The 25,536-nt window shown below is 46.0% G+C and overlaps 1 pseudogene; it reads right to left on the bottom strand.

The window, feature by feature from the left end:
- Positions 1 to 1,499: 1,499 nt before the first annotated feature.
- Positions 1,500 to 2,749, bottom strand: LOC136518555 (late embryogenesis abundant protein, group 3-like; annotated as a pseudogene).
- Positions 2,750 to 25,536: the final 22,787 nt, after the last annotated feature.

Here is a 25,536-nt window from a genome sequence, read left to right as displayed (position 1 = left end):
TTACTCTCTCCGTCCGTTAATATTTGCACGTATTGATGGGTCGAGATATCGGGATGCAGAGCATAGTCCGACACAAAGTCTGATGGTCGGCGCAACTGTAAAGCCAAGGGTGTGTTTAGTTAGAGAGGTAAAAATTTTTTAATGTTACATCAAATGTGTAAGAAGAATGTCGAAAGAAGTTTTTGATACTAATAAAAAAAATAAATTACAATCCATCAGAAAACTGCGAGACGAATCTAATAATACTAATTAATCGGTCATTAGCACATGTAGGGTACTATAGCACAGGCTTTTCATGGACTAATTAGGCTTAAAAGATTCGTCTCGCGATTTCGTCGAGAACTATGCAATTAGTTTTTTTTATCTATATTTAGTACCCATACATATGTCCAAACATACTATTTTACCGTAGAAGATAAATTTTTTTGAAAACTAAATAGGACCTAACAGACTAAAATAAAAACAGAAAGTAGATCATTCCACCTCTTTTCCCATTCATCCATTTATTACTTTAAAAAAAACGGACGCTCAGCCTTATCTGTTAGCTCCGTCTCTGGATGGTTCCCGTCGCCGCTGCAACTGTTCCTCTTCCCGTCGCCTGGCACTCCACGCACAGCGGCCAAACCCGTTCCATCCCAGTGCGTGCATAACTGGAACCAAAGCGGCGGCGCTCTCGTGAAGCCGGCTCGGCCGGTAGCTGGCACGCGGGCTCAGCTCCTGCCGGTGGAGCCTCGGCCCCGGCCGCCACAGGCAAGACGATCTCGTCCCCCGCGCAGCGGGAATAGGGGCTTGGTGTGGACACGGACGCCGACGCTGGCGAGACGCGACTGGCGCTCGACGCACGGGCTCGGCTCCGGTCGGCAGGAGCCACAGCAACGCCGCGGGTGCGCCCGTGCGGCTGGAGCTCATCCCCGTCAGCGTTGAAGATGGAGGCGGGGTCCAACCGCCGTTGCGGTGGAGAGATGTCGTGCAATGGAAGAGGATCGACGACGCGTGTTCGTGGAGGACGAAGGGCGGGGCATTGGCGGTGGTGCGGTGGAGAGGACTAGAGCGCGCTCGTGAGGAGGGACCGAAGCGACATTGGCGCGGCCGAGGCGGCAGCGGCAAGTCCGGCGGCCGCAGGATTTGAAGACGCGGTCTAGTTGGAGCCGCGGACGGTGCGGATGTGGCAGCGGTGGAGAAGACTGGGCTTCCGGCGAGTGGCTGCGGGAGCTGCAGCGACAGTGGGCATTTTACTCGATAGGGGCAGCGGATGTCTACTTTCTAGCTCTGGCCCTCCCCGGGCCTCTGATTCGGCCAGCCCGAGTTCCAGTGGTGCCGGGCGGCCATCATGGATCCCGGCGGCATGTGTTTTTTTTTTTTTGTTGCTTGGCGGGCAACAATAAAGTTGAACTGAGGCTCTGAGAACGTCCGTACTTTACACGGGCAGAAATGTCTTTTTACACCTGTCTCGGTGTGCGTGCCCAAACTGAAATTTAGATATTTTTGGACGGAGGGAGGGAGCAGGCTTTACCAACTTTATTATAACAAAGAACACTCCCACTCGACTCGTTTACAGACACTTCATGACCCAAGAAACACAGAAATTTAGATATTTTTGGACGGAGGGAGGGAGCAGGCTTTACCAACTTTATTATAACAAAGAACACTCCCACTCGACTCGTTTACAGACACTTCATGACCCAAGAAACACAGCAACTGCGAATTAAACTTACAGCACCAAATTCGTAGAACAAAATCATGACACTGAAAACATGCATACATACTGCCATACTGGTCTCATGAAGAAGCAAACGGTATCATGGACAGGCCGAATAAGTGCGCGTGCTGGTGATCCCTGGTGATGGTGGTGGAGTCCTTGCTGTTGTTGGTGTTGGTGTCGCCCTGCTTGCTGTTGTCCCCGCCCATCCCCAGCGTGTTCATCCCCGCGTCCTTGGCGCCCGCGCCGCCGCGCTCTTCACCTGCTCAGTGGCCTGGGAATCGAAGCACAAGAGAAGCCATGAGAAACCTGCCGTTGGGTTCAATTTAAGGCATGCCGGTGTTCATTTGTGCGCGTGCGCGCGTGAAATGGGCGTGACTGATGGACCAACCATACCTGCTGGGGCGGCCTTCTGCTTGGCGGCCTCCGTGGCCTCGGCGGCCTTCTGCTTGGCGGCCTCCGTGGCCTCGGCGGCCTTCTGCTTGGCGGCCTCCGTCGTCTCGGCGGCCTTCTGCTTGGCGGCCTCCGTTGTCTCGGCGGCCTTCTGCTTGGCGGCCTCCGTCGTCTCGGCGGCCTTCTGCTTGGCGGCCTCCGTGTCCTCGGCGGCCTTCTGCTTGGTGGCCTCCGTGTCCTCGGCGGCCTTCTGCTTGGTGGCCTCCGTCTTCTGGCCCAGGTTCTGCTTGGTGCTCTCTTTGGCGTGCTGCGCCGTGTCCTTGGTCGCCCCCATGGCCTGCCCAGTCTTCTCCTGCATTCGAACTCATAAGCAGATAAGAATGAAAGTAACGGCGTGATCAACAGCTGCTGCAAGATGGAGATGGCCGACGTACCTCGGTGCGGGCCTTGGTCTCGCCGGCCTGGTGGGAAGCCATGGCAGGGGTCTCTCAAGCTAATGAAGCTCAGCTCGCTCTGGAACTAACTGAACCGGCCACGAAGCGATCGATCACCGCAAATCACTCGGGAGATGGAGAAACAGAGAGCAGGGATCACTTAATAGGCTACTGATGGTGATGATGCTCAGCTGAAGCTTCAATAACAAAGTACTGATGGCTAGGGGCTTTACAGCGGGCTATATTTATAGCTGCAGCCGCGGGGCAGTCCCCGGGACACGTAGCGTGGTGAGGCTTCTGCATGACGGCCACGTAGAAAGGACACGCGTGGCTCCGTACCTTCGCGAAGCCTGCGCACGTAGATGGAGCTGATTCGCGCGCGCCCCATAGACGTCGTCGGTCAGCTGGTCACCAGCACCACCACCACCACATGCAGACACTATTTTGGAGAGAGAGAAAGCCAAGCATGCGAGGAGATCAGATGACGCACCGTACCGAGGATGACAGGGAAATGTCGGCAGTGGCGAGTACAGTACAAGCTGGATGCGGCTTTCCTCTGCTCGATCGGGTAAGCTAGTATAGGGAGTAGGCCAGTGGTGCCGTGGGGCAATGCGCGCGCGCGCGAGCGACAGGTGGCCTGGCCATGCCCATGCCATGCATTTGCTCGCGCTCGCTTCGACGAACGTGTATCGTTTCGATTTGTGATGTGCACACGCGAAGTGGTTCGGTGGAGATGAAGGAGTCCGCTGCGGCTGATCGGCAATCGGCGTAACATCCCAGGGAGACAGGTCTGTTTGGAAATACGTAGCCTCGATGACACGTCAGAAAGTTCTCGGGGATGGCGTTGTTGATTCTGACTCGTATACACGTCACCGGTAGAGAAACAACCATTCAATCATGACAAAAAAAAAAAAAAAATTTAGTCCCAACCATGATTAAAAGGAGGACTAGACCTTTACTCTTGGTTTATAATATAAACTACCATTTAGTCCTGGTTGTAACGTTTATCGAGGCGTGTCAGAGATGTGTCCGTGCGAAAAGCTTTAGTTTCGGTTTGAGACACGAAACCGAACTAAAAGTGTGACTTTTAGGCCCGGTTTGGAACACGAACTCAGAATAAAGGTACCTTTAGTCCTGGTTTGTGTCTCAAACCCGGACTAAAGGTACTCTAGAGTGAATTTAAAAGGAAAGCGTATCTTATCTAATTCAGATGTGTGGTGGAAGGTGAGATGGTAACGCGCGCAATCGTCTTGGGTTCGAATCTCCACAACCGCACCTTTTTTTCACCCAAAAACACCTCTAGTCCCGTTTGTAGGAACCAGGACTAAAAATCAAGACCTTTAGTCCCGATTGCGTAGTCCCGGTTCCCAAAACTTGGACTAAATGGGGTTGGGAACCAGGACTAGACCTAGGTTCTCTACTAGTGTGTAGGGACGAAAATGGATGAGCCGAAAACTTTTCTCCCGTATTCAGCAGACGATAGACATATGCGAATATGAATGTGGATCTTTTCGAATACCAGAACTGATACGTTTACGGTAGCACTAGCGTCTGGACGTCTGTACGACTGCGTCCGTCCAGACGCATGCGGCAGCTCTGCCCCATCCGCTCGGATTCGCGCGCCGCCCACGCCTCTCTGTTTCCCGCGCTAACATCTGAACCACCCGCTTCAGATCCCGCTGCCCCTGTCTCTTCCACAACATCACCGCGTGGCCTGTGCCTCTTCCCCACACGCGTGGTGGCGGCCTACGCCTCCTCCACATGTCGGTGGCCAGGGCTTTGCCCTGCCCACCCTTATGGACACCAACGCCAGCAGTCTGCACTTGCAACATGAAACACTCGAATGCAACATGCATTTGAAACAAATGAAACATTTATAACATACGCTTGTAACATGTGTATGAAACATATGCAATATCCAGATAAAAAATTATAACATGAAAAAACACTTACTGCAACATTAGACTGAAACAACTGAAACATTTGGAACATGCTGTTGCAACATATGTGCGAAAACATATGCAACATCCAGATAAAAAAGATTGCAACATACGTCTCGAAAATAGATGAAACATTTTGAACATACGCTTGCAACATGCTTCTGAAACACTTGCAACATATGCAACATCCCTCGATCTACTTTTGCAACGTTCATAAGACTGCAACATGCCTTTGAACCGACTGAAACACCTAAAACATACATTTACAACATAGGGGAGGGGAAGCCTAGGCCGACCGATTCCAGCCGTCGGGGTCGAAGCCGGTGGCGAGCAGAGGCGCACGAGCACCATCGCCACCAGTATCGAGCTTGGCTCAACGGCGACGGTGGGGGATGGGGGCAAGGAGTGCCCATGCATGACCGCCGGGGTGGGGGAAGCTCGGTCGTCGGGGCGAGAGAGGGCGCCACCGAGGGTGGGAAGGGCGCCGCGCGTGGGTGAAAGGTCCTAATATGGCTAGAGGGAGTGAATAGCCTATTTAAGAATCTACAAACCAACTAAAGCAATTTAATTAGTATGACAAATAGCGAAATGCAAATTTGCTCTAGCTCTGTAAGGGTTGCAAGCCATCTATCCAATAATTCTAGTTACTGTAATCACTAGACACATAATTTGCTAAGTCGCTACTCACTAAGAGCTCTCACACTTGCTACACTAAAGAGCTCCACTAGATGAACTTTAGCTACAAAGCAAGCTCTCAATTCTAGCTACACTAAAGAGCTTGCTACAACTAGTTTGTGGGAATGTAAATGAGTAAGTAAGGTGATTATACCACCGCGTAGAGGAGTGAACCAACCACAAGATGAATACTAATTCAATCACTAGGAGAACACTAAAGGGCAAGAGACAACCAATGTTTTTCTCTCGAGGTTCATGTGCTTGCCTGCAAGCTAGTCCCCGTTGTGTTGATCAACACTTGGTGGTTCGGTGGCTAAGAGGTGTTGCACGAACCTAGTCCACATAATTGGACACCGCAAGAACCTACCCACAAGTTGAGGTAACTCAATGACACGAGCACTCCACTAGAGTTACCTTTTGGCGCTCCACCGGGGAAGGCACATGACCCCTCACAATCACCGCGATCAGAGCCGGATACAATTACCGACCTCCGCTCGAGGATCCTCATTGCTCCAAGCCGTCTAGGTGGCGGCAACCACCAAGAGTAACAAGTGAATCCTGTAGCGAAACACGAACACCAAGTGCCTCTAGATGCAATCACTCAAGCAATGCACTTGGATTCTCTCCCAATCTCACAAAGATGTTGAATAATGATGGAGATGAATGGGAGGGCTTTGGCTAAGCTCACAAGGTTGCTATATCAATGCAAATGGCTAAGAGAATGAGCTAGAGCTGGCAAACGATATTTATAGACACCTCAAACAAGAGAGTCGTTGGCTCAATTATTGGGCTGAATGCAGGACGACCGAACACGCAGGTCGTGTGCACTAGACGCGTTCGGTCACTATGTCCGGTCACAGCCTAACCGCCACGTGTCCTATTCAAATTGTTTGGCCATTCACGCCCAACGGCTATCTCTGTGCACAGTAATACTGGTGACCAGATGCGCTGTTAGAAAACGATCGGACGCGGGAGACACAGCGTCTGGTCGAGTCTAGAGAGCTCCTAGGTTTGCTCTAGGCCAACCGAACACGTCCGGTCACACCGGACCGAACGCTCCCAACGTTCGATCAATTATAGTGCTGACAACCCGAGTCTTGCAGGTTCACACCGAACGCGTTCAGTGTGGCGACCAGACATGTCCGGTCACTGTGTCCGGTCAAGTCCAGAGAGCTCCTAGAGCCACTCAACTGTGACTGGATGCGTCCGGTGTGGCTGACCGGACACACACCTATGTCCAGTCCTCTCTGAACCAACACCCACGCTCCACGTCACCTCGACCGGATGCTAAACAGTGATTGCTCAGTGTCCGATCACTGCTATGACCCAAAGTCCGGTCACCTCGTCAGCTCTATCGTGCCTGGCCAGAATACCAGACACGTCTAGTATGGATATCGGACGTGTCCGGTCACATCGGGAAGATACATAACGTGTCTGGTCCTAACGTCGGACGCGTTCGGTCACCCCTTGACCAACGCATTCAACTCCTTTTCAACTCTATCTTCTTTACCCTTGCTCAAATGTGCCAACCACCAAGTGTGTCACCTTATGCACATGTGTTAGATCACAAATGTTGAGCTTTTTGTTTTTCTCTTTCTTCTTTTCCAAGTCCAAGCATTTGATCATCACTATGCCATCACCATCATCATGATTTTCACCATTGCTTCATCACTTGGAGTAGTGCTACCTATCTCATAATTAATTTGATAAACTAGGTTAGCACTTAGGGTTTCATCAATTCATCAAAACCAAACTAGAGCTTTCAATCTCCCCCTTTTTGGTAATTGATGACGACCCTTTCACAAAGATATAAATTAAAATTCATTTGAATTCATGTTGCTTGCCCAAGCATATTTACCATGTGTAAAAGAATATAGGAAAGTTTCATGAATCCCATATGGTAGCAATTGCTCTCCCTACATATGTGTTAAGAGTTTGGATTGTAACTTGCACATATGCTTAGATAGGAAATATAGGAGACAATGTCTACCAAATGATGCTAAGGTATAAGAGATGGACCTTTGAAACGTGATACCAATCGGAGTGCACCAATATACCATCCTTAGCACCATTAGTAACTAGACATACACAAAAACTAGAATACCCCATGAGATCAACATTAAAAGCAAGGGTCTAGTTTCCATAAAATGAACATAAGTCTAGTTACTTAACCTATGCATGCTAGTTTTCATTTCATCATTCAAACCTACAACTAGCATACACCACACAAGCATGGATATTGAAATTTAAAACTTGTGCCATGCAAGCAAATATATGAAATACACATTCAAATGCAACATACATGTTTATGAGCTTGCTCCCCCTACTTGTGTACAATTTTAATTGATCCCCTTACAATGTCATTTCATTTATTTGCTCCCCCTATCTTACTATCTTTGTGAATTTCTCTCCCCCTTTGTCAACAATTAGCACAAAAAGCAAGCTCAAATTTTAGATAGGTTGGGGTGAAACCATGTGAAGTGAGGATCATTTTCCCAATTTGGTTCAATCTAGATCACTTGCAAAAGATATTTAACTCAGTTTGATCCAAGGGCAAGCTTCTTCACACCTCCAAAAGAGGGTTATCATGCACCGTGTTGAGTTAAACACTTATAGCTCATTTTCTAGATTAAGCACTAGGTTTACAAGCCCACAAACATGTTATATGCTACCACTAGATCATTTCAAGCATACAAGCAATAGTGGTACCATACAAGTATTAAATTCATTTGATTTTAATGAATGAGCCTAGGACATGATAGGAATGACTAGATGCACTAAACAAGTCCTTAGCAATGGATGAATGACATGTCAATTAACTTTACCTTGCTTTGCTCAAAGGAGAGGCATGTCATATAATGGGGGTGCATCAACACATATTTGAGAAGTTAAGTATGTTCAATTCATTCCTTAGCTTACAAAACCTCTTCTCATCAAGTGGCTTGGTGAAGATATCGACAAGTTGATCATCGGTGCCAACACTCTTAATACAAATATCCCCTTTTTGTTAGTGACCTCTTATGAAATAATGGTGGACATCTATATGCTTTGTTCTTGAATGTTGAACCGGGTTATTGGTGAGTTTTACGGCACTCTCATTGTCACATAGCAATGGCACTTGCTTAAATTTGATTTCAAAGTCACTCAAAGTAGACTTCATCCAAAGTAATTGAGCACAACAACTATCTGCCGAAATGTACTCAACTTCGACGGTTGAAAGTGCTACACTATTTTGCTTCTTTGATGACCAAAACATAAGTGATCTTTCCAATAGTTGACATGTGCCCGATGTGCTCTTTTTCTCAATTTTGCATCCCGCATAATCGGAGTCCGAGTATCCAATCAACTCAAATCTTGCTCCTTTAGGATACTATAATCCAACATTTTGTGTATGCTTCAAGTACCTAAATATTCTCTTTGTTGCCTTCAAATGACTTTCTCTTGGTAAGGCTTGAAATCTAGCACACATGTATACACTAAACATCACATTTGGCCTTGATGCGGTCATATAGAGTAGGCTTCCAATCATAGACTGATATATCTTTTGATCCACCATGTTGCCACTAGCTTCACTATCCAAGCTTACATTTGTTCCCATTGGTGTACTAATAGCTTTAACATCATCCATTCCAAACTTCTTGAGCATGTCTTTGATGTACTTGCCTTGACTCACAAATATGCCATTCTTTATTTATTTGATTTGAAGACCAAGGAAGTAACTAAGCTCTCCAATCATAGACATCTCAAACTCACTTGACATCATCTTGCCAAACTTCTTACAAAAATCTTGATTGGTTGACTCAAATATGATATCATCAACATAGATTTGCAATACAAACAAGTCATTTCCAAGCTTCTTGATGAAGAGAGTGGTGTTAACCTTTTCTATCTTGAATCCCTTAGAGAGTAGGAAATCCCTCAATCTCTCATACCATGCTCTTGGTACTTGTTTCAATCCATACAAAGTTTTTCTCAACTTGTAAACATGGTTGGGTTTCTTTTCATCTTCAAAGCCGGGAGGTTGCTCAACATACACAACCTCATTGATGTACCCATTGAGAAATGCACTCTTCACATCCATTTGATACAACTTGATGTTGTGGGCACAAGCATAGGCTAGCAAGATTCTAATTGCTTCCAATCTTATAACCGGGGCATATGTTTCTCCAAAGTCAAGACCTTGAACTTGAGTATAACCTTGAGCCACTAATCTTGATTTGTTCCTTATTACTATCCCATCTTGATCTTGCTTGTTCCAAAAAACCCACTTGGTTCTAATTACATTATGATCCATAGGCCTCTCAACTAACTCCCATACTTGATTTCTCTTGAAGTTGTTTAGCTCTTCATGCATAGCATTGACCCAATCAACATCCTTCAAAGCTTTATCTATCTTCTTAGGTTCAATGGATGACACAAATGAGAAATAATCACAAAATGATGCCAATCTAGATCTTGTTTATACACCTCTAGAAATATCACCAGTTATAGAGGTCAAAGGATGATATCTTGTGACATTGGTTGGTTGGAGCACTTGCACTTGATTGCTTGCATTTGATCGATCATTTAGTTGAGATGATGAACTAGCCACTTGTTGTTGATCTTGCACTTTGTCAACACTCGCACTTGCTTGACTTTGATCTTGAGAACCACTAGCTTGTACATTTGAGTTAGAGTGCACTTGATTCTTGTCATCTTCAACATCAATCACCTCTCTAGGTCTTATATCACCAATGTCCATGTTCTTCATTGCATTGACTAATTAAGTGCCTCTCACATCATCTAGATTCTCATCTTTCTCTTGGGAACTATTTGTTTCATCAAATTCCACATCATGAACCTCCTCAAGAGTACCACTAGCCAAATTTCAAACTCTATATGCCTTGCTAGTAGTGGAGTAACCAAGCAAGAAACCTTCATCACATTTCTTTTCAAACTTGCTCAATCTAGTGCCTTTCTTCAATATGTAGCATTTACAACCAAAAACTCGAAAGTATGCCATGTTGGACTTTCTTCTATTTAATAGCTCATAAGGTGTCTTCCCCATCATGGGGTGACAATAGAGATGGTTGTTATAGTAGCAAGTCATGTTGATTGCTTCAGCCCAAAATAAATGACTCACATTGTACTCACTCAATATTGATCTTGCCATGTCAATCAAAGTTCTATTCTTTCTTTCAACTAGGCTATTTGATTGTGGAGTGTACTTGGCTGAAAATTGATGTCTAATTCTAAACTCATCACATAAATTATCTACTCTTGTGTTCTTGAACTCACTTCCATTGTCACTTCTCACTTTCTTGATGGTTGTTTCAAACTCATTATGAATTCTCTTGATGAATATCTTGAAGATTATAAACATATCACTCTTGTCAACAAGAAAGAACACACATATGTATCTAGTGAAATCATCCACAATCATAAATCCGTATTGGTTTCCAAAAATGCTAGTATATGTGGTTGGTCCAAACAAGTCTATGTGCACCAACTCAACTGCCTTAGATGTGCTCATCATGCTCTTCTTAGGATGTGTGTTACCAACTTGCTTTCCAGCTTGATATGCACTACATAGCTTATCTTTCTCAAATATGATGTCTTTCAAGCCTCTAACTAAGTCATGCTTGATCAACTTGTTCAATTGTTTCATTCCAATATGACTAAGCCTTCTATGCCATAACCAACCCATACTAGACTTAATGAGTAAACATGTTGACAATTGAGCTTCTCTAGCATTGAAATCAACCAAGTATAGATTCTCATATCTAAATCCTTTGAATATCAAGTTAGAGTCATCTACACTTATGATGTCTACATCATTCACACCAAAAATATACTTGAAACCAAGATCACACAATTGAGCTACCGATAATAGGTTAAAGTTCAAGCTCTCTACTAGTAGCATATTGGAAATGCTCAAGTCATTGGATATTGCAATCTTACCAAGACCTTTGACCTTGGCTTTGCCATTGTCACCAAATGTGATACTATCAATCATATTGCTCTTATTTTCATTGATTGAATTGAACATTTTTGGATCATCGGTCATGTGTTGTGTGCACCCACTATCAAGTACCCGATGCCTTCCTCCAGCTTTATAATTGACCTACAAGGGAAGATCACTTTTTTTTAGGTACTCAAACTTACTTGGGTCCTTGAAGGTTAGTTACCAAGGTCTTTGGCACCTAAATGACCTTCTTCTTTGGACCCACAATTGGTGTACCAATGAACTTAGCCTTCACACCATTGGCACCCTTAACAAGTATGTAACAAGAATTAAATCTAATTGATGATACATTAGGTAGCTTGTTCTTGTTAGTCTTGCAATATTGCTCTATATGCCCAACTTGCTGGCATCTATTGCAAAACCGACCATTTCCCTTCACAAAGCTAGCTTTGGGAGTGACAAAGGTCGTCTTGCCTTTCTTGGGGGTATAGCCTAATTCCTCTTTGTTGAGAGAAAACCTTTGGCTACCCAAATACTTTAGCAAGCGGGCATCTCCACCATAGGCATTGCCTAAGGCATGAGTGAGCTCATTCACCTCCTTCTTGAGGGTCTCATTTTCCACCATTAGTGAGGCATCACAAGTGAAACCATCACTCAAAAGTGAAGTAGAAGTAGAAGTGCTACAAGAAGGGTTAGTGGGAGCAACTACAATGGGCTTATAAAAAGATTCATCAATAATATAACATGTTAGTCCCACATCACAAGACACAATCACTTGCTCCTTCTTGACTTCCTCCTTCTTGACTTGCTTAATGAGAGAGGAGTGAGCCTTTTCAAGCTTAGAGTGAGCTTTGCCAAGTTTCTCATGGGCTTCTATTAGCCTCTCATAAGTGGCATTTTAGCTCATCAATGGATTGCTCAAGAAATTTGACTTTTTTGCTCAATTCTTTGCACTCCTTTCTCTTCATCTCAAAGTAAGTGTGCACTTGCTCATACATGTCCATGAGCTCCTCCTTGGTGTACTCATCATCATCATCATCACTCCTACAAGCATCACTTTCACATTCATCATCATCACTCACATCATATTTTACTTTGGTGGGCTTTGCCATGAGGCATGTCGATGGAGTGTCAAAGATGGAGGGCCTATTGTTGATGGCGATGCTTGCTAGTGCTTTCTTGATAGATTTCTTGCCATCATCACTAGAGCCATCACTATCCAAAGAGCCATCACTATCCCATGTGACCACATAGCCTCTACCCTTCTTTTTCTTTTGGAAGATCATCCTCTTCTCCTTCTTCTCCTTCTTTTCCTTCTTGTCCTTCTTCTTCTCATTCTCATCATTGCCGTCCGCTGGATCAGGGACATGCAGCCGGGTGGGCAGGGCCATGCCTTGCCGTCCATGTGCCGTCCTAGATGGGCAGGGCTGAATACCAGACCAGTCTGTCGATCGGTTTTATTCCACTAGTGATGGAGACATGGCATGTTCGTCTGCGGGTGCCGGGAGACCATTCAGAGCGGCAGAGACGATGCTACCGGAGATAGTGCATGCCCGCTGCCTAGCCTGTTGCGGCAAGCCGAAGTAACGTCTCGGCGCCATAGGTCATGGCGCTGACCACTAAATTTAACCTAACACCCTAGTTTTACCGTGAGATGGATATATAAAATTTTGGCTTAAATTTAGAGGTCGGCGCCATGACCTATGACGCCGAGACGTTACCTCGGTTTGCCGCAACAGGCTAGGCAGCGGGCATGCACTACCTCCGGTAGCATCGTCTCTGCCACTCTGAATGGTCTCCTAGCACCCGCAGACGAACATGCCATGTCTCCATCACTAGTGGAATGAAACCGATCGAGCTGCATGCATGCTTCTCTGATCTCATGAATCGTGATGCGTGGGGTGGGGTTCTGACCGAACCTCGCCAAGGGCAGGCTCGGGATGCTCGCCGAGGCGCGGCACGCGACCAGACGCTCGCTGTCCAGGCCGAAGCACCGCCGCGAGGGGTGGCATGCTCGGCGTCAGCGTCAACGGCGCCGAGCTCGGCGCCAACATCTACGGCGCCGAGCTTGGCGCCAGAGTAACTGGCGCCGAGCTTCCTTTCATGTAAGTTCGCCCCAGCCCAGGGGCTCGGCGCCACGGACGCTGGCGCCGAGCTCGGCGCCAGCATCGATGGCGCCGAGATAGGGTCCATTTTCTGAATTCTTTCTGCCAGGGGTCTATTTATGAGAAACTTTCGAAAAAAGGGCTAAAAAGTAAAAAATTCGGTCCCTGTTCAGGTATTCAACAGAGGAGGTTCAACCTCCATTGTTATTATTATTGATCCTTTTGTTTTGTTTTTTTTTCAAAATTCAATCATATTACCAACATGTAATGTAGCCACTGAGCAAGTGAGCATCCATGTTCCAACTCTGCTAAGGGGACAAGCAATGGATCGGAAGCGACATGACAAACATGCTGCCTGGTGTCAGCAGCCTCCTATACTTCTGCATGTTTTGTATCCTAAAATCCCTAAAAAACTGATCCTACAATGTGAAACCTGAAACTGCAACTGATGGTCTGATGCTGACCATGAATAGAAGAAAATTGGTCACCTAAAGGATGTGATATAATGTGTAAAATCTATTTGTCTTTTGTCATTTAAACACATGTTCACCAAACAAAAATAATAAGTTTATGCTATTTTTACTCTTTGGTTCATTCATTAGGTGCTCCACAAAAATTGATCCTAATTCCGATAGCAATGCCCGGATAATTTGTTTTCATATCATAAAATATATTTCATTCGGTCGATGATTCTAATAAAAATAATATTACTCTTGCAGCAACACGTGGGTATAAAATACATTTCACTATTTCTCACTTCATCAATTCTCTTGATGTCAATACTAAATTCTCACAGCAACGCGCGGGGTATCATCTGTAAATATAAATGACATAGCCTACCATCGTCTAATGAAATTGAATAGAAACTTCTGCAGCAATAAAAAAATGTTTCCCAAAAAAAAATCAAGTTCACCAGAAAATCATTCTAAGTGAGAAAAAACATTGGAAGTTTAGAAGGAAAAAATAAATATTCCAGCTTCAAGAGAAAATTCTGCTAAGATTTGAATAAAAAACAATCGAACTTCATGATAAAATGTTGAATATTTAGAGAAAAAATTCATATTAGATACTATTTTGCTGCATAAGTCTAAGAAACACCAAGGTTCAAATTATAAAAGATAGGTTTAATAAAAAATTGAGTTTGAATCACCGTTTATGACGGCCGAAATGGACCAGCGGTTCAATAGAGAGAAGCCAGAAGGAAAGCCTCACTCGGTTCAGTCCATTTAAAAGACCACATGTGTAATTGAACTGAGAAAAAAAATGTTAGACTGACTGGTTTTAGAAAAAAAAAAACAGTGAACCTGCTGCTTTTTCTATAATAATTTGTGAGATTTTTCCGCACTCACAAACTACGATGGAAAAATGGTCTGCAGCCGCAGCCGGACGGACAGGCCCAACCAGCAAAAGAGATTCGGTACACTGCAAGTGTGTGTTGGTAAGAAAAAAAAAAGATTAAGTCCACTTTTGACCCCTCAACTATTGTGTTCGTCTAATTTTAACCCCCAACTATAAAACCGTCTAGTGTTGGTACCCTAACTGTCAAAACCGTTCATTTTTAGCACCTGGGTGCGGAAGAGGCTGTTTTGTCTGGCGTGGAACGGGTTTGACCATGCCACGCTGGCATTGACCGTGCTAGCTGGCCCCTCTCTTTCCTCCCGTCACCGGCGGCGAGCAGGCTACAGCGGTAGCGTGCAAGTTGCATGGCGGTACGCGAGCAGGTTGCTGCGGCGGCGCGCGAGCAGGCTACGGACGCGGACGCCGCCTCCCGGCGCCGCAGCTGAGCTCGCCGCGGACGCCGCCTCCATGCGCCGCAACCGAGCTCGCCGGTTCACGGCGGCGGCGGCGCATGGCGTTTCCGTCGGACAGCGCCTCCTTAGTCCAAATTGCTCAAAGGGCATGTGTGTGGCAGAAGAACGGAGCCAAAACGTTGCAAGAAAAAGAAAGGGAGTCAGCAGAGAGGGCGCAGCCATCCGCGAACTCGGTCACGGCAACAATGGTGGCCGGGCACGGTCCCGGCGTTCATCTACGGCTTTTGTAGCCGAACGGCGTCGAGGCGAGGCCGGGGCTAGCTAGGACAGGCGTGTAGGGCACGACCAGGACGTCCACCTGCGCGTGCAGCGAGCTATCGCGGCACGCCCAGTCAAGTCACCTTGCCGGAACCTTGTCGGAGCCATTGACGCCGAAAACAGAGCTTCCTTCGTTCTTCAAAATCGTACAGCCCGGATCATCTCAACCCATTTCCTTCCACCAATAAGCAGCCATGGGAGTTACCTAGTTGCCCTGCCCACATCGAGAGCCATCCGTGACTTATAGACGACGAATTTGAAGTTTCCCTTGCCGCCGGTCATTTCCCTACCAAATCCCTAGCCGATTTGGGGTAAGTCTCCATACTTGGAATTAGTTCAATTCGTTGCACTGGTGGACTGCACTTGACCTTGTTGTTACGATGCTCTCCTTGGTTTGGCCAGAAACCTCACCGCCGCCGCCGTGACGCCGCCATGCCAGTCTCCGAACGTCGTCGTCCCGCCGTGGCCAGCCCTGCTCGGACTTCCTCCACCTCAACCGATGCCTTGGCTGTGTCCGTCTTAGAACGAAGCTGCACAGGGACAGGGGCCGCAGGCCGCGGGCGCCTCTGCGGGGGCAGCCAGTGGAGGCAGCAGCACGGCGTCCTTCTCGCGCGTGCTCGTCGACCATGGCACGGCTACCTGCTCGTCCGGTGGCCCTAGCGCGTGAGCCCGACGACAGCTTAGCTAGCCCGACGCGGTAGCCCGCGCGCACGCTCGCTCAGCGGCGGCGTGGCAGCCAGACGGCGGCGAATGATTGCAAGGGGAGCAGCGGCTATAGTGCGCGGCTGGTGGTGCTCGAGCTCGGCGGAGCTAGACGACATACGAGCTGGGTGGCGGATTCGACAGCCCTCGCCCGCCTCGCAGCAGTGCAACAGCTGCGCTCGCCGGCCATGGCGCAGCAGCCTGCTTGCCCGGTGGCGGCGACGATGACTCGACTGCACTGTCCGAATGCTGCTGGAGCTGGAGGAAGGGGGGAGGGAATGAGTGGTTGATGCGCGGGCCCCACATGTCACTGAGATGCAGTCCAGCGTCCTACGTGGCGGTCAATACCAGTGTGGCATGGTCAAACCCGTTCCACGCCGGACAAAACAGCCTCTTCGGCGTCCATGTGCTAAAAATGAACGGTTTTAACAGTTAGGGTACCAACACTAGATGGTTTTGTAGTTAATGGTTAAAATCAGACAAACACAATAGTTGAGAAGCCAAAAGTGGACTTAACAAAAAAAAAAAATTGAATGCACGATGTTAGCAGCAGGGGAAAATGAACAAAAACAAGCAAAGATGTGTTTCCAACCCATGACCTGAGGTCAGTAGAGTGAGCGTTCACTCTAGACCAGATTTCGGGTCGGGGTCCTACGGTCTTCGGTCCAAAACCAAGCTAACCTAGCTCGCCTCGCCGATCTAGAAGCTTCCAGCAGCAGAAGGAAGGGCAAGCATGAGATGATGAGACTGAGAAAGAAGAGGGAGACCGGAGAGGAAAGAACAGGAGACCGCAGGACAGTGATGAATGCTGATGGGGAACGGCCTGGCATCGAGCCGATGTTCGGCCGTGGTGCCAACAAATCAACGATAGTAGGAGTGGAGTCTAGAACTAGGAACCAACTAGACATGGTGATGACTAGGTAGGTCCCAAATAAAAATACAAACTGGTAATAATTTATTTTCAACAACTGCTCCGGTACATCTTTTTAAAAAATAGCACGAATCTCAAAGCAGACAATTAAAGGAATTAATTATTTTATATTATTTTGCACCTGGGTTCCGCCTGGGCCCAGCCAGTCCAAGGACAGCCCAAGCCCAAGAAACGTCTGTGCAGGCCTCCATGACTCCGTCCGCCGCCGTTTCACACGTGTCCAGCGACACTCGATCGCTACTCCTCCCCTCCCCCCATCCCATTTCTTCGTGCTTTGCGGCAAGCACTACGGCGGCGCAGCCGAAGCCGTTGAGAAAGAAGACAGGGCCGCCGGTTCTTCTCCGAGGCTGCTCGCCGCCTGGCCGCGCGTGAGAAACAGGGCCGCCGCGGGCGCGACCTCGCTCCTCCATGGCCGGCCGCGGGCACGAGCGCCGCCTCCAGCCCCACGGCCGCCCGGGCGCGACCTCCCCTCCTCCATGGCCGGCGCGAGCTCAGGAGCAGGATGCCGCCCAAGTTCCCGTGCTCCATGACCTCCCCTCCTCAAGATCGTTTCATTGGCATAACAGATTGACGAACAGGTTACCAAGTTCGCGGCAAGGACTACGGCAGTGCGGTGGACTAGTGGACGCTGGGCATGCATCTTCGTCTTCGAGTTCCTGTACGGGGCCACGACGAAGAGGCCACGCTCGCCAACATCGTGGCGCGCGCGCTCGAGTTCCCCCGGGACCGGGACCCCGCCACCGCCGTGTCAGTGTCGCCGGCTGCCAGGGACCTCGTCGCCGCGCTGCTCATCAAGGACCCCGCGCGTCGCCTCGGCCATCAAGCGGCACCTGTTCTTTGGCGGCGTCAACTGGGCCGTGCTCCGGTGCACTAAGCCCCCCCTAGGTGCCGCCATCGTTCAGCGTGCGTAACGGTAAGGCTGGCGGCGGCGGCAGTGGGAGCGGCGATGCCAGTGCCAACAACGATGAAGACGAGGAGGACTTGTCGGACGGCAGTTGTCCCTGTAATTCACTGTAATTGTCACGGAGACGAGCGCACACGTCACTTCCACTATGGATCAGGGCTGGCCAGGGGCTGGGCTAGGACGGGCTGGGCCTAGGCGGGACCCAGTGCAAAATATTATAAAATAATTAATTTCTTTAATTGCCTGCTTTGAGATTGGTGTCATTTTTTAAAATGGAATACCGGAGCAGTTGCCGTGACAATAAACTAGATTTTATTGGTATCGAAAACGGAAGGATAGATTTAATGATCCTTTCTTGCTAACAACTACAAATAGGTGCTATGGGGCTGTTTGAATCTCCTCTAAGATTCCAAAAAAAAAAGAATCTCCTTCTCTAAACTTTAGAGTTCTAAAAATTTTAGAGCACTTTTTAGTTTTAAGTTCCAAAGTTCTGACGGGCTAAAATTTAGAGCTAACTTTAGAGTACATGTTTGGAGACTTTAGCTGTGTACAAACAGACCTTTTAATTGTTTGTCATTTATTTGCTAGCAATAGGAACAGTGTTGGCGTTTTAGCACGTTTGTTAAGTTGAGATTTTAGACTGTCAACATACATTACTTTTTGGCGTGTCTACTATAATTAAAAAATATAACTTAATAAGTGCTCCCTCCATTTAAAAAAAACAATGTCATTCTTGGTTTATCAAAGTCAAATGCCTTTAGGGTTGACTAAATATATACACCAGATTATTAATACTTATGATGCACGATAAGTATCATTAGATTAACCGTTGAATATGTTTTTATAGGGTTTAGGGTTAGAAATTCAAATGTTGCTAATATTAGCTACAAATACAGTTAAATTTAAGAAAAAAATGATCTCGACGAAACTCCAAACGGCGTTCAAGTTAAGTTTAACCTCAACGAAACTCTAAATAACGTTCTCTTTTTTAGACGAGGTGAGTATTTCTTATGGTAATGCTACAAAGAGGACATCCTGTGACAGAACCGTTCAATTTATACAAGATTAAGTATGATTGTCCCCGTTAAACATGTTGACACGCGCATACCATCACTTATATAAGCCCAGTAATCCGTCGAGTACCACGAAGGCTTCGATAAATCAACTTTACAACCAAGATCATACTTGATTAAGCAAATACATATCACATACACAGAGTTTGCAGCGGAAATAATATTACAATAGGGTCACAAGTAATTAATACAAGTTCAGTTTCAAATCTAATAGGTTAAAACAACATGACTTTAAAATGATTACCAAATCATAATTTTGTATCAAATTGCTAGCTCTGATGACACCCTCCAACAAAAGCATAGATGGCAAATACAGAATAGCCGAGCCCACCGGCACTTAGTCACCACCTTCAGCAAACATAGCACTCCACCTGTAACAGGGTGGGATAAAACCCTGAGTACTCAATTGTACTCAGCAAGACTTACCCGACAGGAGAAAAATAAAGACTCCAAGGATATGCATGGTTTATTTGGTGGAGCTAGTTGGATAGCATAATCCATTGCAAAAGGGCTTATTATGTAAGTCTTTACTTTCAATATTTTATTTTAGCATCAAGTTCTGTGAAGCCAATTATAGTTAAGTTTGCATCTATCCTGTAACAATCATTTGATTAATAAGTATCACAGTAGTAATCATATTTAATTATCATGATCAACAGAACCATCATGTTTCATCAGTTACTACGACTGCCGGACAGTGACCAAGTTTCTCACTAACCGGGAGAGACGGTGATTCGAATCGATTACATCCAGCTGGGCAATCCTAAACACACACCCATACGAGCCCATATTAGCTCGCGTGGGTCACCGTTCACTCCATTCGGCGGTGAGTCTAGACCGTTTCACAAAACTCATGATCCTACATCTTCACATGAATTGCTCGAAGCCCAAAGCCTGTAGCAAACATGGTCTTGGACCAGTCCCCTTTTGTCGGTGTTTCGAGTAAACACCAACGAGTAAATTTGTATATGGCGTGTCTAGCTCGGATGGTGTGTTAAGAGGACATAAGGATTATACTGGTTCAGGCCAAATGTCCCTACGTCTAGTTTCGGGCTGCTAGTGTTACCGACACTGAGTTTGTAGTAGGGGGTTACAAACTGGCGAGAGAGGGAGGAGCTCCCAAGTCTCTATGGTTTGATTGCTCAATGCTTCTACTGCTTGATCTATCGATCGATCGATCTCTTGCGATGCGGTGAACCGATGCCCCTTAGTGGGATGTCCTGCTTTCCCTTTTATAGGCCAAGGGAAAGCAGGAGTTACAGCCGAAGGGGAAGAGGGAAAACAAAAAGAGAAATAAGACTCCCATGGGTGTGTCGTCCTCCTCTTCGCGTGGGTCCCGCTAACCCTATAGATCGTGGTGGCAGCGGCGTCGCACTGGGGTCCTGTTGGTCGCTGCAGCATACGTGCGGGCGTCGTGCGCCGTTCTTGTCCTTCATCCCATCCGAGCGGACAGAATGTTCAAAGGGTCCCCTGATAGAGGCCATACGGGGGGCTGGTGGTATAGTGCCAGTCAACTGACGCCGGTCGACTAGCGTTGGACGGTGGTCAGGCAGGGAGTTGGCAACACAGTGCTGGCCTGTTGACACGGTGGGTGACGTGAGTCTCCCAGCATGGCCTGATGCGACCGCCAGTCATATCAAGATGCGCCCAAGACGTGCTCCTGGGCGTGCACCTCCACGTCATAGTGGTTGAAGCGGTTCGGGTCCCACCCTAGGGCCACTGCTTTTGTCCTATAGCAAATCTGACCCCCAGGGAACAAGCGAGGTGAAAATCCCACCCTAGGGGCCGGGCGAGACAGAATCCTACCCTTGGGGGTCGAATGAGGCGGAGCCTTCCTCGTGGGGCTAGATGAGTCAGAGCCCGCACCCTAGGGTCGGAGGAGTCGGAGCCCATGCCTTAGGGTCAGACGAGGAGGAAACCTCATCCTCGGAGTCAGAGCCCAAGCCTTGGGGTTGGACGAGGCAGAAACCTTGTCCTTGGAGTCGAAGCCCACGCCTTGGGGTCGGACAAGATGGAAACCTCGTCCTTGGAGTCGGACGAGGCGTGGCCCAGCCCCTTGGGGTCGGACGAGGCCGCAGTTGCGTCCTTAACCATCGGATGAGCCGACGTGACGCTCATTAATCCTTTGTCTCGGATACCTAGATATAGATATCTGACACCTTCCTTCAGGCTCTCCTCCCAGCAATGCTAACGGTCCAATATACTCAGCCCGAATAAGCTAATCGGCTTTACGGCCAACTATAACTCAGCCCCCTATTATGTGTTTGGTACCTTCAATCTCAACCAAGATCCGACAACGAAGTGGTCCTTAAATGACACAGACAGGATTAAAGAATACATGCCTAGTCGGCATCAACAACAACCATAATAGCCAACCGTGTCAGAGTAGCCACCTATGTCTCGCAGGCGACAGGAATCACCCGACTTCTACCGGTCTAAGCATAGCTAAGCATAGAGCGACCTATACATACTAGTAAAGATACAGGTATATATATTGTAGACAAGGTAAGACATGCAGCAATGGGTTTCAATTCAACTCCTATACTTAATGCACAATACAAAATATAAACTCAAGTGTATTTTAAAAGAGAGGTAGGAGGCTTAGAATGCTTCGGGGCTTGCCTGGGTTTGAAGCACAATGTTAGTTAGTTACCTTCATCTTCAGGACATGATCAACTATCATTTTTGTCTTCTGGACTTGTTCACCAACATCATCTTTTGGTTGGTTTCAATACCACATTCTTCACCTTCTCGTCGTGCATCTAACGTAGCTAAATGATATATGCAAGATGCAATACATGAATATGGAGAAAGAGTGATACATGATGCATTACAATTTGGCGACAAAACAAGCACAAGGTTACACTAGATTAAACATAGGCACTTAGGTGGATGATGATTAACTAAACATCACACAACCTGCTAAGTTACAATAGCAAAGCAACACCAAGACACTCTCATGCAAGCTAGCCATACCAACCATGATAAAAGGTTCTAGCAAGTCGGGTACAAACATTATTTCTAATGACATGCATACAAGACCATCTATTGGCTTAATTAGTTAATCATCATTAAACAACAAGGTGACCAGCTAGTCTAGGTAGATTAACTCAATATCATCAAAGGCATGAATCACACTAGCAACCATATCAACCATCAAGTTAAAGCAATCAACTTAAGCAAAGCAAGTTCTGGATTGCAGCACATCAGTCACTTGTTTTGATCATAACTGGAGTTTTAGATATTCAACAAGGATGATCTTAGACTTTATGGAAATCTTAAGAAATTACCTACAACTTTGTTATTAACATCAAGAGCTGATTCCATAGTTAACTAGGCCAAACATTACAAAGAATGATTTCTGTCCAGATTTCGACAGATTCTAACATTTAAATTTGGACAGCTATATATGGAGTTCTAGACATCTAACAAATGTGCTTCTTAACTTTATGGAAATATTATTAAAAGTACTACAACTCTTTTATTGTCGTCAAGAGGTTATTCTATAGCTATCACAGTCAAAAAGCATGGCATTGCAGATCTGTACAGCACATAAGCAAAACCTGATAAGGAACTCGTAAAATCTATAACTCCTAAATCTGTTGGCCTAAAATCATGAAAGTTTAGGACAATAAATATCAGCAAATTACTTACAACTTTTATATAGACCACAACCACAGAAAACATCATTTTCATCATGAAACCATCATCACAATAGAAACGACACGTGTAGCTATCTCAGCACACGTGTTACCAAGTTCCTCACTGGGTTCAATAACAAGATCACGTATGTGCAACTAATCATATGGCTCAGAACTTCTATTAACACAGCTAATTGACCATTAGTTATAGCTAACATGAAAGGCATATTAACTCATCTTCACACAATTTTTATTAAAAAGGCAAAAGTTATACATGGCAATATATTGAAGGCACTTAAAACAAAACTGCACACTATAAACAAGACCTGGGCACATATCATGATAGAAACAGTTAACACACTTTCTAAACATGCTAGAAAAACCATGGATCACTCCCAAATGAATTATTTACATGCCTTTTTTTAATTACCTAGCAAACACAAGAAAAAAAAGGAAAATGCTACTTGTAGTATAGTATTAATTCTAGGAAAATTATAGCAGCTCCAATATGTCCTAACTAGCATGATGCATAAATTTCACAAAGTTTTGATACCTATAGCTACATTTATCATTTTCACAAGTCAAACAAGCATCAAACAAGTTAAATCAATAACTCAGTGACACTGCATCCAATGAAGCTGAAAGTTTTACCATGCATCAAGATCAACATGAATAGCCTATCATAAAAATTTCACAGCAAAATGAGCACCCTAACTATAGATATGAATTTCTTCCTAAAAAGCATAGGCAAAAATCTAGAGCAAGATTTTTCTACTAACACATGCAAGATTATACATCTACTGCATAGTTCTACTCATAAGGATTCCAAAACATCTTCATTTTTCATTTTACATTTTTTTATGAATTACTATGAATTTTCAAAGTTTCAGCTGAAATATTGATAAAAGAAAAAGAGAACATATAGGATGAACACTTTTCACAGGGGTCCCTGGAGAAAATTTTAATTAATTCATGGTAAAAACACCATGCAGCACTATTTATATGAGTCTAGGACTTCACATCTGGATTCATGGAAAAACGTCTAATCCAATTTTCACCTTGCTTCTTCTTCTCCAACGTAGGCAGAGGCCATCGGGGAGGCCGGAACCCGGCCGGAGAAGGGCCAGCAACAGCGGAGAAGGGCAGCGCGAGCACCAACATGCCTGCCCGCACCCGTGGGTGGCCGAGGAGTGGCGGGAGGCGGCCGGTAGCAGCCTGGCCATGGTAGCCGAGGGCGGCAGCAGGAGCTGCTCTGGCGGCAAGGCTAGCTGGCGGCGGAGGGAGGCCCGACTCGCGCTGGAGGGAATACGAGAAGGCAGTAGACATGGGGCTGCTCTTGGTTGGACGCAAGGTGGCGCGGAGGCGAGGGAGATGCGGCGGCTTGGAGCTCTGCTCCGGTAGACAGCCATGGCGCGTGCGACCGCGCGAACGTGGGGACTAGAGAAGCTCGGGTGAACGTTCTGGTGCTCCACCATGTCGAGTGAGGGCACGCATCCACCCATGGTGGGGGCGCCCTGTTGTATGATGGCCACGCCATCATTTTCTCGAACACCTAGTAGGCTCGGTTGTGGACACGTTGGAGCCCCCTTTTTGGCATATTCGAAGCATCTTTGGTCCTGGGTGCCTAAACGAAGTTTGCTGCACTCCTTTCCCTCTACCACTTTGCTTAAGGATTCCAGGGCATTAAAGTTCCGCTTTAGGAGGTAATTAAGCTCCAAAGCGGCAGTGTCAATGCGTTGACAGTGATAAAGAAAGTCCACACTTGATGTTCTAAATGAAATCCAATTGAACCCAAACTTTGCCTGACCATTCTCCTCGGCCTTAGTTCCAACTCTTATTTTTGGATCAAACCAGGTTGGTTAACGAAAACTCAAGAACACGACATGCCAACATATCAACATCATTACCACCATAATCCCAGACTTAGAATTATATTGGGGCTAAAAACAGCAACAGATTCAATCTTTGAGCAATTAATTAGTAGCCAAACATTGATCAAACAATCCAACCAATAGCTCAATATCAAAGTACAAACATCACATCAATTCATAGAATCAGAGTTGCACAAATTTTATTTATGAAAATTAATTTAATTATTCACCAAACTTTGAACTTAATAACTGATATTCAGGGACTCAAGAGAGATTTTTGGAAAGCCAAAATAGCACTGCATTCGAACTTGTGGTCACTATTTCGTCAGGTTAGAGGCTGATTTAGGCTTGGGTCCAAAAACAAAGTTCGTTGCACACAAACTAAATTACAACTTTTATTAAAGGTCAAACTTCAGAACTAGAACAGAAACCAAAGTTCTATATTGATCAAAGCAGCAACAAGAAAAGGTTTAAACTAGAGTTTTAGCTATTTTCAAGCATTTTTCACATTTTCCAAATATAAACCCTAACTAACTTTTGTTCAAGAGTTAAATTAGAGTTGTTTGAACATGAATGCAAGGTTTAGTTGACATCACATGTTTCTACTCAATTAACAAGTGTTTTTAAGCAAAGCGGAAATTATAATTTCATATAAATTTTTGATCCAAAACAACATGCAACTTTTCATGTGAGCAAAATATGTTCTTGATTAGGTGATGCACATGAAAAGACATGATTAAAACTACTCATGCACAATTTGAAATAAAATTTACTTTTAAACAAAAGAGTTTTGTCTTTGCCTTTGAAAAGTTTAAGTTAGGTCTCATTTGAAAGAGTTTGACTCCACCTCTATCACCAATTGCCAGGTGTTAAACTAAAGCTCGTAATCATCCTTTCACTTGTTTAGATTAGACTTAATTCACTTCTTAACTTCAAATTGACACCTAGGGTGTCACACGTCCGACGCCAGTGACTCCCTCTGGATGGACACGTGGCGTGATGTGCACCACAACTTTGCCTTTTTTATTCCTAGCTCATTTCCATGTCTCTTATTCTCATCCGGACATCACACCTCACTCCGCTCGCTACTGCAGCATTCTCCCACCATGCCCCCAACCCCTGCGCCGCTTGCTCCTCGCTCTTCTCCTTCGCCCA

Source organism: Miscanthus floridulus, chromosome 17 (genome assembly GCF_019320115.1).
Source record: "Miscanthus floridulus cultivar M001 chromosome 17, ASM1932011v1, whole genome shotgun sequence".
Classification (NCBI taxonomy): Eukaryota; Viridiplantae; Streptophyta; class Magnoliopsida; order Poales; family Poaceae; genus Miscanthus; species Miscanthus floridulus.
This window is presented reverse-complemented; position numbering and strand designations above follow the sequence as displayed.